This window comes from Ischnura elegans, chromosome 7, assembly GCF_921293095.1.
Source record: "Ischnura elegans chromosome 7, ioIscEleg1.1, whole genome shotgun sequence".
Lineage (NCBI taxonomy): Eukaryota > Metazoa > Arthropoda > Insecta > Odonata > Coenagrionidae > Ischnura > Ischnura elegans.
Window position 1 is genome coordinate 22,285,092 of NC_060252.1, and position 14,401 is coordinate 22,299,492.

Here is a 14,401-nt window from a genome sequence, read left to right on the forward strand (position 1 = left end):
AATAAATAAATGCAATTTTCCCCGACTATAAAAAAATGTATCACGACCTAGGTTACCAAGTCAATTCATTATCTTGAAGGTAATGTAGTAACATTGAAACCAAGGTCTTAATAAATTTTATAATCGTGGAAAATTGCAAGCCTTTATTGCAATAGGTAAATTTATGTTTTAATTAATTTTGAGGCGTTTTGCATTTTCTACCAAAGATTCGCATTTCAAATCACAAAATGTTGGACAAGAAGGTCACACGTTCTACTATCGCCTGCATCGGTTGTCCTTATCCATAATCTGTATCTCCTTAGACCCCTCCCCCATAAAGGCCTGAAAGGCGCTATTTTCGGGGGCGATTAGGATAAATATAAAATAAATAAAAGAATCGTGAGGAGCCTGATGATTAGGGTGGTTTCCTATCATTTATTTATTGCCTAAATGGAATGATTATTACTCATGGAGTAAGTATTTCACACTTATTGATTTTAAAATTACGATATCTATTTTTCGCGATTAAATGGAAAGTGAAAGTGTTCAAGCGCGCGAAAACGTGATGGTTAATTATGAATGCCGGAAAAACTCCGTGTGACGTTATTCTGGTTCCCGCTGTCGCCCTGTGAGGTGACCTTGGGGCGAGGCTTTGAGCGCTGATACGATGCAGGCTGCTAGCAGGTAGCAGAGTACCTTGCTAGCAGGTAGCGCTTGGCTTAAGTATGGATTATTAATACCCTATCAAACGAAGGAAACTTTCCGACCTTAGGCAATTTTAATAAGTGATTATTAAGAACTGTTTCCCTGAGCTCTGTTCCAAATGCATACATTAGTATTCTCAGACGATGTAAAACTCCTATCTACTCGTATAGAAACTAGGTCCCCGTGACGTCACGTGGAGTGGCATCGCATGGGCGCCAATCTGGCCTTTTTCAAATGAGGTTAAAATTTACCATTAGCATTCGTCTAAACTGGAATTTCTAAAGCCAAATAATTTTTATATTATGAATACACTAATGGTGGAGAACGAATCGCAATCAATTCCTTTCGTTCCCTTCGATGAAAGAAACTACCCTATTCAGAGTCGATACGAGAAATGCAAAAATATTTAAAGAAAAAACCTCAATTGCAGTCACGTCACAAGTGCTTTTTAGAGGTAGCAGTAACGTTGCGTGATGGGGAAGAAGGGGTTTGCAAGTAGGAAACGTGACCAAGTGCGCACTCCGTGAACCCTCGAGAAACAAATGAACGCGAGAGAAGATTTGGAAGGGACGACACGGAGTTAAAGAGTAAAGGAGACGAAACGTACGAAAGAGGAAAATATACACAACAGAAGAAGAACGAGTGAGCAATCAAACCATAGCAACGCAATAAAATGAAATCCTTTCCATAAAGTGATATTTTAAATCTATTTTATGCTGGTTTTTTCATTCTTTATAATCGGTAATCGTAACAAGGACAATTCACACACAAGTGCATCAAGTGCGTTTTTATCACAATATTAAAATTATTTTATTAAATTCTTTCACCTCAGCCTCTTACCCCATTATTTTAGCTCCAACGGTATTAAAACTAAATGTTTTGAGACGAATTCCCTGAACATGATGCAAAATATATAGATTGTGAAATTAAACTAATAATGGAATATTAAATGTCATTTTTCTTTTCTTAAAACGTTCGAATACCATCAGCTTAAACCTGAAAAGAGTCTTAAAAACCCTATCCGTAATATCGCGGAGGTCTTTGCGAGATAATTATATTTTTCATTTGAGAAAATATTTATAATTTCTAAACTATTACATTATACACACTCAAAATGCGACCATTGAAACTGATGAGTGAAACCATTGATTTTCCATTAAGAGATAAACTAAAGAGGAAAGGTTTTCGTAACTTGCTGCATACGAATGCCAAGTTCGTAGTTCCTTAGTATAAATTTTAACGAAATGCGACGTAAACATCGGCAGTATTTCTTTGCGTAATCGCTACTGTTTTCATGGATTTTCTCAAATTTTTTAAAGGATTTTCCTTGCAATCATCATCGTCATAAGTTTAAAATCCTAAGATTGGTTTGGCAAATCCCTCCATTCCACTCTCCTATCAACGAGCCTTTCAGTGACGTAATTCTTCTCTTTTACATAATTTATAACCTATTATGAACTAAGTTGTCCCGGCTTCTCCTTAAGGTTTTATAGGAGACATTTCTCCCACTTAAATTACCTACTTTCTGGGTCGATTCATGTTATCACCATCATTATTCGGTGGCAACACATTTCGAATGCTTCCACTCTTGATTTATCTACCTATGTTTCAACGACCATGCTACGTGCCTATAAAAATACATGTGTACAAGGGCGTACCCAGGATCAAAACTAGGGGGGGGGGGGGGAAGCCATGGTTATTCAAGCTGTAGGTAAGATTTAAGTATGGAGAAGGTGAACCAACATTTTAAGGAAACTGTAACAGCTCTTTATTAGTTTTTAATATTATTTGCTTGAAAAAAGAAATATATAAATATTTTATTTAATATATTTTATATAATTAATATATAATAAAATATTTTCCTTAAAGACAATTGCGATTTTTGCTTCTTGGGGGCGGATACCCCCCCCCCCTCCCCATCGCTGGGAACGTTCATGCATGTGTAGCATCTGATGAATAGGGTGGTTTCCTATTATAGTTTTGTTGCCTAAATCGAAAGATTAGTACTCCTGGAGTACAATTTTTCATACTTTTAGATTTTTAAATGAGGATATCTATTTTTCGCGATTAAACGAAAAGTGAAAATTTTCAAGCGCGCGAAAACGCGACGGCTAAATAGGAATGATGGGAAAAAGTCCGTGTGACGTATTTATGGTTCCCATGCCGCCTTGTGAGAAGACCTTGGGGCGAGTCTTGAGCGCTGATACGACGCAGGCTGCTAGCAGGTAGCTGAGTACCGTGCTGGCTGGTGGCGCTTGGCTTATAAAGGATTATTATTCCCCTATCAAACGAAGGAAACTTTCCGAACTTAAGTAGTTTTAATGTGTGATTATTAAGAGATGTTTCCCTGAGCTCTGTGCCTCATGCATGCATTAGTAATCTCAGACGATAAATAAGGATTATTAATACCTTATCAAACGAAGAAAACTTTCCGACCTTAGCCAGTTTTAATAGGTGATTATTAAGACATGTTTCCCTGAGCTCTGTGCCTCATTGTGCCCCTGTGCCTCATGCATGCATTGGTAATCTTAGACGATGTAAAACTCCTATCTACTCGTATAGAAACTAGGTCCCTGTGACGTCACGTGGAGTGGAATCGCATTGGCGCCAATTTGGCCTTTTTCAAATGAGGTGAAAATTGACCGTTGCCATTCGTCTAAACTGGGATTTCTAAAACCAAATAATTTGTATATTATGAATACTCTAATGGTGGGTAAGGAGTCGCAATCATTGCATTTCGTTTTATTTGATGAAGGAAACTACCCTATTGTTTCCTCACTTCTATGTCTGTATTCTCAGCTATGAGCAGATTCTTCTTATTAGCAGAGTTCCCTCTTCGCCTGTGCTGTTCCGCTGGATATTTCTTTCTCGTTTCGTCCGTCGGTATTCGATCGGTTTTCAAGCTAGCTGAACTCTTTCGCCTCCGTGATGAAAGAACAAATATGGTGATCTCCACACTTTTTAATTCCAAAACTCTACAACCTACTATGGTTTCAACACATTGTATAATGACACAATGTGTTTAAACCATGGTCGGTTTTTGAATTTTCGAATTAAAAAGTTTGGCATTTACCATTTGTGTTCTTCCATCTTGGATACATCGAACTTCCACCAAAATCAAGCAAGACACGATTTCATTCTATGTCCTCTTTAAGCGATTGTATTCCTAGTTTTTTCCTGGGCAATTATAGCGAATTTCCTGGCATTTTATCGACTCACTGGTGTTCCGTCGAATTAAAAGAGAACTCGGAGAATATGGAAACGAGAACATGTTTCGAGTTCTTCCGCAAAAAAGGAACAGAATGTCTGAAGAGAATTATTCCAAAAAGAGAAGATTCTGTTGTCTCAGAGGGTAAGGCAACAACTGATCTCTTATCTTCGTGCACGCAACCCTCAGCTCGCCATTACGCCATTATGGCGAAGACATGAAAACCAGACTCGAAACACGATATGAAAATAAACCCGAATTCGCAAGATATCAGAGAACTCAAAGCCATGGAGATAAATAAGGTGGGGCACCAATCTATGGGGGGACGGGGGGGGGGTTAAGGGGGCTATATCCCTACCCCATTAGATCTAAACATACGCTAGGTAAAATCGAAATTTCTGGAGTTTACCGCTTAGTAAAAAAGTATTTCGTTATATTTTCCGATATGTTTACCAACTCTGAAGGAATTAATATACAAATTAGCTTAGGGCCTATTTTACACGCTCTTGGTATGTTCAAATCCATTGGCAGATCCAGAGAAGGGCTAGGGGGCTATAGACCCCCCTTGCGTATCCAATTTATACTAGAAAAAATGGAAATTTTGTTCGGACCCCCAGCACTGCTTCGGGGTTACTCCCTACTTAGTCCCCCCCACTTTGTCCCTATCCTGGATCCGCAACTGTCGGCCACAATATGTGCTTCAACCACTGCGCAGTCAAAAGAGTTAACACGAGTTACCACTCACAACGCTGATTATAATGCGATACAAATATCACCTCCAAAGCAATAATAGTAAGGCAAGCGATTTCTTCTACCTCTTCCCCACCACTTTCCCAAAGCTCTAGAATGAAATTATACTCCTGCCCACTCAGACCAAGAATTTTTTCACGTATATTTTAAAAGCTTCCTTGAAACTCACACTTTTGTCTCAGGTCATTTGATTGTTCACACATTTATATGCTTCGCCACATATTCCCATGGTCAAATGGTGAAACTTATGAAATAGTCAAATTTATTTTCCAGCCGTTTACACATCATCAAACGCAGTGAATGCGCAAAAGAGGCTAAAACCAGTTAAACCTTTGTCTTCATTAGCAAATTATGAAGTCAAAGACAATACGTCAAACAATATGGTGGCATTGGTTCCACCTCTCGGCAATCAGTTGCGAGGCAGTGTTCAGTCCAGTTAATAATGAATGAATACCAATTGCGTGTTCGAGGCCGACTGGATAAATCCTCCATTATTGCAATATTCGTCACGGCGACCATCGTTGTGTAAATGAGGCCATGAACGAGGCATTTCCTTTTCGGGGGCTACAACGTAACTTCCGGTTCCGGGGTGTGGGAATATTAAGGGTGGGAACGCGGAAAGGGATTGGACGATTTTCGGACAAAAGACTCGCTCATGGCGGAGGTAAGCAAACACAGCTTAACGCTAATGTAAGCGCGTCTCCGCTTTTCCATCCCTTGTTGTGACGTCAATTTAGTTCGGGATGGGAAAAAATGGGTCCCAGGGAAATGACGAGTAGTAGTTAGGCGGTCAAATGTTCCCCCGTCGATGTCGCTCCGGACCCATTCAATTATTCACACGTATTGAGTCCGTAGTAACGCGTGGCAGGATTTCGGGGTCCGCCTGAAGGGTGGGGAATACGAAAAGGGTGGGATAAAGGTGTGCATGATCATCTGTTATTCATGAATTGGAGAATCCCTTAGTCATTTGCAAGAGCATTTTTCATTGTGAGCCATTTACTCAGCGGGAATGCGTTATAGAGGGCGCAGCAGTCCATCCTCTAGAAGCTTAATTTATGTTACCACTTTGAGCGAAGAGGGTAGTTTCCTTCATCAAAGAAAACGAAAGGCATTGATTGCGATTCGTTTCCCACCATTACTGTATTCATAATATACAAATCATTTGGCTTTAGAAATCCCAGTTTAGACGAATGGCAATGGTCAATTTTAACCTCATATGAAAAAGGTCAGATTGGCGCCCATACGATGCCATTCCACGTGACGTAACAGGGACCTAGATGCTATACGAGTAGATAGGAGTTATACATCGTCTGAGATTACCAATGCATGCATGAAGCACAGAGCTCAGGGAAACATCTCTTAATAATCACCTATTAAAATTACCTATGGTCGGAAAGTTTCCTTCGTTTGATAAGGCATTAATAAAACGCATTTAAGCCAAGCGCTACCTGCTAGCAGGGTACTCTGCCACCTTCTAGCAGCCTGCATCGCAGCGGCGCACACATCCTCGCTCCAAGGTAACCTCACACGGCGGCAGTGGGAACCAGATTGACGTCACACGAGCTTTTCCCAGCATTCATACTTAGCCGTCGCGTTTTCGCGCACTTGAAAATTTTCACTTTTCATTTAATCGCGAAAAATAGATATCGTAATTTTCAAATCTAAAAGTGTGAAATGCTTACGCCAGGAGTAATAATCTTTCGATTTAGGCAATAAAAAAATAATAGGAAACCACCCTATTGTGATCGGTTTCCAAATATGTTCGCAGCGCGCCGCTCGGAGCAGAATGTTCCATTTATAATCATTGTTTGCAATATAATTTTGCAATGGCGAAAAATAGCACTAAAAAGGCGCGAATTTCATAGTTCACATCATATAGCATATAAATTACGTTAAATAGCCCGTATTATGTCTTCTTTCGCGGGAAATTCGGATCACTCTGCCCTCTAGCGACACCAACATTATTTCCGACAAGAAACAGTATTGGCTCTCTTAATCTCTACAGAAGGTGTTGTGTAATATTGAACTCACTCTAATGGTCCACACCCGTTGTGATCGGTCTTCCACTTTCTGCGTCGGTGGCAAAATTAATCCTGAAAAGAAAAAAATGAATCAATATAGTTAAATATTTTATTGCTATTATTTAGGGAAAACACACATAAATTTATAACGGATCGATTTAGATATATTATTATAGATTGATTAAGATTTGACATTATGAATTGATTTAGATAAATTGTTACGGGGGGATGAATCAAAGTAAATGCGCTCCGCGTACACCACGCACGTAGCCAGAAATATTATTCGGAGAGAGGGAGACGTTTCTGTGGTATGCGGGTGGCCTACACTCGTGTGGTTCCCCCCAAACCCCCTTCGGTACGCTTCGGAAAAGCATACGTTTAATGCGATTAGGTATAAATTTCGCCTATATAATGATGAAAGTTACATTTATTTAATGGCAATTGGCAGAAATTCTTTAAATTTAACTAGTACACATAATTTAAGTATACCGGGACTAGCCACGGTGATAACTTTTACGGGAGTCACCCGCAATGCACAATTGTGCGAAAAATCCACAGAGAGGAAATCATTCGCCTTGACCGGGATTCGAACCCGGATCCCTCAGTATCCGGCCGAGTGCTTTTGCCAGTTAAGCTACCGAGGCGTCATTCATCCCTGTGGAAATTTGTGGACTATACCGGACAAGGTGGTATGGACTGCTGAGCATATTATGCGACGAGCAGTCCAAATCGTGCGCACGGCGCCACAGCCGGAGAGTAAAGTCCGAACTTTGAACACATAAAGGTGTTCTCTCTTTGATGAATTTAAGTATACCGGGACTAGCCACGGTGATAACTTTTACGGGAGTCACCCGCAATGCACAATTGTGCGAAAAATCCACAGAGAGGAAATTATTCGCCTTGACCGGGATTCGAACCCGGATCCCTCAATTTCCGGCCGAGTGCTTTAGCCAAAGCACTCGGCCGGCTAAAGCACTCGGCCGGAAACTGAGGGATCCGGGTTCGAATCCCGGTCAAGGCAAATGATTTCCTCTCTGTGGATTTTTCGCACAATAGTACACATAAAATGGAGTGATCGAGGAAAGGTGATCTTAGACTAGTTGTCTCCTCGGGTAGTCGCCACAAGGGAAAAATTTAGGGGGGGATGAATCCCCCAAACTCCACGTGCGTGGTGTAAACCATCTTTAAAGACTGTTTTACACAATTGTAATTTGTAATTGCACAATCTGACGTGAGTGCGAAGGCGAAGTCAAAATTGCGTCGTGTAAAGCGATGAATTGCTAGAACACATGCGGGAATGCGTGGACGTGAGATGGAAAAATGGCCTTTGTTGTAATTTCGTTCGAGCATTCGCCCAATGGCACGACTATAATGAGAAATTAATGCAGTTCTGACCTGCCCTGCGTAACAGATTCGAACAATTAGACGCAAAATTTGAGGGTATCCCAACGAAAGACCCGCTGCAAAAGCGAACATATAATTTACAATCTACAGCTCTACAGCACAATGGGTGAGGGCCTTAGCTTCATCTATTAAGTATATGCCTCTATGCTGTTCTTTTTCTTGCTGTCTCCCTCCATCTTGTAACTCTCTTCATTGCCTTCAAATCATATTCAACATCATATAGCCATACCTTCCGTGGAATCTCTACCTCTTTTTCTATCCCATTCCATTTTGCTATTAAGTATAAGATTGGGCATTTTTAAATCTACCAACCTTTTTGCGTGGCCCAACCGTGCCAGCCGAAGTGATTTGGCAAATCTAACAATATCCTTCCATTCTGGTATTTAATTTATCTCCATGTTCATTCTAATTCTACATTTCTCGCCTTCTCTACTTGGGGCGAACGTTCAACTTAAGATCTTTCTGTAAAATTTTCTGAGGATCTCTTCATCCTGACTTGATAATGTCTATTCCTAAGCTGCATAAGTTACAACTGGTCCAATGAGAGTTCTATAGATCTTCAGATTTGTATTCCTTGATAATAGAGTTGATTTGAGTAGAGTTACATTTGCAAAATATGCTTTGTTAACTTCCACTACCACTTGGTGTATCTCAGTTGATATCTTATTTTAATTATCAAGTCTGTTAAGCAAAAGCAAACACAAATCTTTCCTAATCAAGAATCGTTCACCATATCGATGGCTAAGTTCTAACGACACGTATCTCAAATTCGGCCGATTTGAGACAGGTATCTTAAACAAAGTGTAATAACATTAAAAAATAAAATACAAGCAAAGAACGACTCTTTATTTGCAAATGAATGCTTCTTTTTCAGTTTTATGAACTTTTGGTTTTCAATTTCAGTGCGCAATTAAAAGACATTAATGGTTTTTTTGCTCTCCAGAAAAGTTGCCATTTTTGAGATACGTGTAGTTAGAACTTAGCCATCGATATGCGACGACCTTATAAATATTCAACATAAAAGAACAGGTCGGTAATCTTGTATTAGCAACACAATTACATAACCGGGAGATATTTCAAAATGTGACTGCATTCATAGCGTAGTGGAAGCCGCCTGGGAAAACCGAGCGCGCGGAAAATAAAAACATTCTCACAAGTGGAAATGAATGCGCAAATGAAGATGGCGGGCACGATATGACGATGAGTGAAGCCGTGTTTACTGGATCAATTAGTGCCTCTCCCGCGCAGCAGAAATAAACTCGCGCAGTCACGCCCCGTGATCACGCTCTGGTCTGCTGGAGAGGAGGAATTGGACCACGCCACGGATGAGTAATCGGCCACTAGCCGTGACTAGAAGAAGACGCTGCAACACGCCCAAGGCCTCAACAATAAACGAGCACATAAATAACACGTGAAAACAAAAGACGAACAAACAAGATACGATCCTAGTGCTCCCACGACATAAAGCTCCTTCACAAAGTGACTCTGCCATGAGTCGACTGGACTATAACTGGACTACCACGATGCAGGCTATAAGACTACCTTGGAATCATGCCTTTGACTCCCTTAGCTGCTGAAGTGTAACTAAAAGTGTAGTTTCCTTCATCAAAGAAAACGAAAGGCATTGATTGAGATTCGTTACCCGCCATTAGGGTATTCATAATATACAAATTATTTGGTCTTGGATATCCCAATTTAGACGAATGATTAGGCTATGCGTTGCCACTCCACGTGACGTCACAGGGACCTAGATGCTATACGAGTAGTTAGGATTTTTACATCGTCTGAGACTACCAATGCATGCATGAGGCGCAGAGCTCAGGGAAACATCTCTTAATAATCACCTATAAAAACTGCCTATTGTCGGAAAGTTTCCTTCGTTTGATAAGGTATTAATATTCATTATTTAAGCCAAGCGCTACCTGCTAGCAGCCTGCATCGTATCAGCGCTCAAAGCCTCGCCCCGAAGTCACCTCACAATGCGGCAGCGGGAACCAGACTGACTTCACATGGGCTTTTCCCATCATTCATACTTAGCCGTCGCGTTTTCGCGCGCTTGAAAATTTTCACTTTTCATTAAATCGCGGAAAATAGATATCGTCATTTAAAAAGCTAAATGCGTGAAATGCGTACTCCAGGAGTACGCATTTCACCCCAGGCGCCACTTTGGAAGCGCGTTTGGTGGCGAGTAACATTGAGTGGTGAGCCACTTCATCATCCACCACACTTGCTCTGTTTACTGTTTCCTATTAATCGTGGTGGATGTGGAAGAAGCTTGTGGGTTTGCTTTTGTTTTTTTTACTTGCGGAATAAAAGGGGGAAAAAACTTGGAGAAAATGCTGGATACACCCGTTTTTACGCTTTACATCTCTGTCCGAGTACACTTCACCACTCATGTCCCACAACGCTGGCATGGTTTGCACTTCTAAGATAAAACGTTCCACGCCAAGCCTCGCCATGATCACAAGCTACACCGAAGAAAAAGAAGACAAAAAACCTACTGGTGTCGCCACAGGGTGGCGCTGGTGTGCAGTGCTCCATATGATTCAATGCTTTTCGGCTGGTGGCACGTCCGTGGTGGGGAGTACATGGCGAAGAATTCGTAGCTGGATCTTTTACGCTTTGTCATAATGCGACGGGCATGATCATTTCCCCAGTATAAGGGATAAATTGCTTTTAAAACTCCCGGTTGTATGAGAGCATTACGAGGGAAAAATTTTGGAAGCCAAGTAGTTCCTGAACTGGCCGCTCTCAGACGCCAACGAGCTTCGCGTTAATTTTTTCCGCCACTGTACATATAGCTCAAAGACTTTCGTGGTGGCGCTTCCACGGTGGTGCCACCATGGTGGCTTAGTGTGTCTTTATGTGCGTCCCTTCCTGGTGGTGATACGGAGTCAGGCTAGAGTGACCAAGGGGGAGCCGACAGACTATTTGTTGTGGCGTTGGGCGTGCTGGAATAAATGGATCTGCAGTTTTATCCGGAAGCCTCCTCCCTTATTCACTAATGGACGGGTGACGACGTTGATATCTCTTGCATTTTTAGTCAAATGCGGCCAAGCCGTTAATATCCCGGACATATTCGTCAAATGCGGCAGCTATTTTTATTTTTCTCTTTTATTTGTTTGCGTCGCTTCTCGTGCGTGGGCAACGCCTATTGATCGTGAGGCATGATGATACGACCACCGGTTGCGTCTTTAACCTTTATTTTCGGATTTCACGCGAGCTAAAATTGACAAATCGCCTCGATGGCTTATCATAAAGACAGCCAGAGTACAATGTGTCTGGAGGCACTGCATCTGGATTGGCCAGCCAAGGGAGTGCTACTTCACCATTGGCTCAGCGCTTTCCGCCCCAGCTGAAAGAAATTTTTTACGTCGCTCAGGAGTCAGAATTGCGTGGGAATGATAGCCATTTTGAAGTTTCCCGAATATCTTTTAGCTTTTGATGATTTTTTTAAGACTTTGGAGTGGTACCAGGAAGTTCTGCTGAACAAATAGAAGCTTCCGATTTGAGTTTTATCTCGAAGATATTGGTAAAAGTAAGAGAAACGCTGTCTTTTAATATAACCCGTCACTCGGTGTAAATTTGCGATGTATATATACATAATTTAAACGGGGAATTGATAAAACATTTTCAATAACCGATGTTACCTCAACAACTTTTCCCTAACTTTTGTAAAATTAGGCTTGCGACTGATGAATTTGTTTGGCGAAGTAAGGCTAAAAAAATAACTGAATTTTTAAATCTATGATTACGGCTTTTTTATCGTAACTATAAGCTCAATGCAACTAAAATAGATTTCAACCATTTACAGATTATTATATATTTTTTTCGGTTTATTATGCCCTTACCCACGGATCAGAAGCCATTAAAATTTTCTTGTAGTCATAGTTTTATAGCGAATATATTTTTCTTCAACATACATATTTGCATTTGGTTAGGTGATATCTATTACTAATTTATCCCTAAGAGGAATTGATATTCCGCCAGCCCTGTTTGTCGTGGAGTTGGTTCAACTAGTTTCATATTGGGTATAATAATGTATACATGAAATTTTCCGCAATTATAAAATTTATTACGACCTAGGTTTTAAAGTTAAATATCATCCTCAAGGAACAAATGGTGTCTAGTGCATTCAATTATATAATTTTTAGCTTTAACAATAAATTGACATCACTACATACCATTCTTACCTCGTTGATGATGTAGTACCACTGAAACCTTGGTCGTAATAAATTTCATAACCGTGGAAAATTACTAGTGTTTATTTCAATATGGAAAAAAACCACTCCACCACGCTTAAATCTTCGGATTTTATTATATCGGGTAAATACGCAGGAGCCAAAGTGTTATTAATGAGACTAACATCACCTGAAAAATATGTTTCTTCAAGGCCATTACCATAGCATGAATATCATACGGGTTACGTAACTTTTTGGAGACCGATAATGAAACACCATGAGTGGGAGCATCGTTTAAATTTGCATCAATCGGACATGTTCTAACATGTGGCAGTGGCGGTTTGCCCATAAGGACTCTCGGACGCCGCCCCTCCCAAATATTTGAAAAAGTAAAAAAAATATAAATATCCATTAATTTATAATTATACATCTGATTAATCAAAGCGTTTTTTCAGTCCCATCCATCGAAAGTGTTGGAAAAACACGAAAAGAAATAGCGCGAGAAGTTCGTATTTGTAGCTGTGGGGCGCTGGCCAGAACGTCCCAATCCATCCCCATGCAGTTATATGGAGAGTGGTAGTGGTGGGGGCCGCTGGTGCTATGACGCGTCTAACGTTGTGTCTTATGGAAGTCTTGGGACGTCGTCCGAAAATGCGCAGAGCGACGAGTGAGTTGACATCGCAGCGCAGGCCGGCGGGCGTATAATCTGGCGTCTACATGATGCTGCCACAGAAAAGGGACCTACGGAATCAGAATGGTCACTGTACTGGGTGTAGTTATACGATTTTAATTTTTAATTACTGCTAGGTATTGCTACAGTAAATAAATTATCCCATTATGCTTGCTTTTTTTGGTGTTTGAATTCCGGAACACATAAAATCCAACCAGTTAAAGGCCGTATTGACGAAGGAAAACTATTCTCGAGTATTTGACACAGTTCTGTTATGATTACGAATTTCAAGAACCTTGGGGAAACTAATATTATAATATTCAGGCCGTAACAATGTATTCATATCTTCCCGATGATTAGAAATACGGTACCTATTTTTCAGATAAATTTATCAAAAGACCTGCAGTATTAGGAAAAATCAGTTAACATTCCCCACTGATTTATAATTTAAGAAATAGTTGCGTGCGTGAAAGGGTGAAGGATTAAATATGATTTAAATCGTTAAGCGCGACATTAAATAGAGTCATTCAATTAATGTCATGAAGTGCCGGGTACAATGCACCTTTTGTGTGTAGGTTCATCATTTTTCTAGCCGTCCTTGTTGTATTAGTTCATGTTCACCTAATTCCTCGGCGGCAGAGCGGTAGCTGTCTGACGGAAAATGCCCACTTGGGTCTGATTTAAGTGGCCTCGAAGAGTTCATATCAGTGCGGAAATCCTTACAGCTCCCATCTGTGGCTCAGTCGAGTCGTCTTCTTTTACGATCTAGAACTTATTTTCTATTATATCATGGCAATGATTTCGAAGACACGGTTATTCCAAATGCGACCCGTTGGCGTCTCGTGTGTTTACCACATATGAATAGGGTGCCTTCATAGCTCGGCTCGACTCAAGGAGATGGTCCGTGACGTCCTTTGTTTGCTTGAATGCCTTTGCTGACCTTAAATTCGTCCCTCAGCTGAATCAGCATTAGTGGACCACGACTTCTATCTCCCTTGAGTCGTCCTTATAGTAACGGCAAGACTCTCGGAAAGAACGGAGTGAAATGAGTTCAGACATCATTTTCGAGGAGTTAATTGTGCATAATTGCCGATTAAGAAGTTTCTTAGTGCTGTGTGTACATTCAAGAAGACAATTTTGAATTAATCAACAGTGCTCGTTTTTTTAAGGGAAATATAGGGAAAATTGTCCCAATTCTGTGTCCAGGCACCTTGTTCTTTTTGGTCGTATTTTTCGTCGGCCTATTTTGTGTCGTCCCTTGTTTATTTATAGACTAGTGCCCTTGCCATGTGTTCAATCAGAAAGAAATTGTTGTCCAGCGCTGATTTCAACGAACGTGTAATTGATCACTTTGCTGGACAAAATGGAAGAAGGATGGACTTTTGCAATATAACTAAAGGCCTGTGAGTATATCATATTTTGTTAAAAATGTGTGAGAAATGTTTAATTGTTGATTTTAAATCATACTGTATTCAAGAAGCAA

At 40.6% G+C, this 14,401-nt stretch overlaps 1 protein-coding gene across 2 annotated transcripts in view; it reads right to left on the bottom strand.

Annotated features, from left to right (window-relative positions):
- LOC124162005 (tetraspanin-11-like) overlaps window positions 1-14,401 on the bottom strand; it is a 206,801-nt gene that overhangs the window by 106,682 nt on the left and 85,718 nt on the right. For both annotated transcript variants that reach the window (XM_046538325.1, XM_046538324.1), the window contains one exon: window positions 6,674-6,735. The gene's annotated coding sequence lies outside the window, so the exon portion shown is untranslated. The remainder of the gene's footprint in view (window positions 1-6,673; window positions 6,736-14,401) is intronic.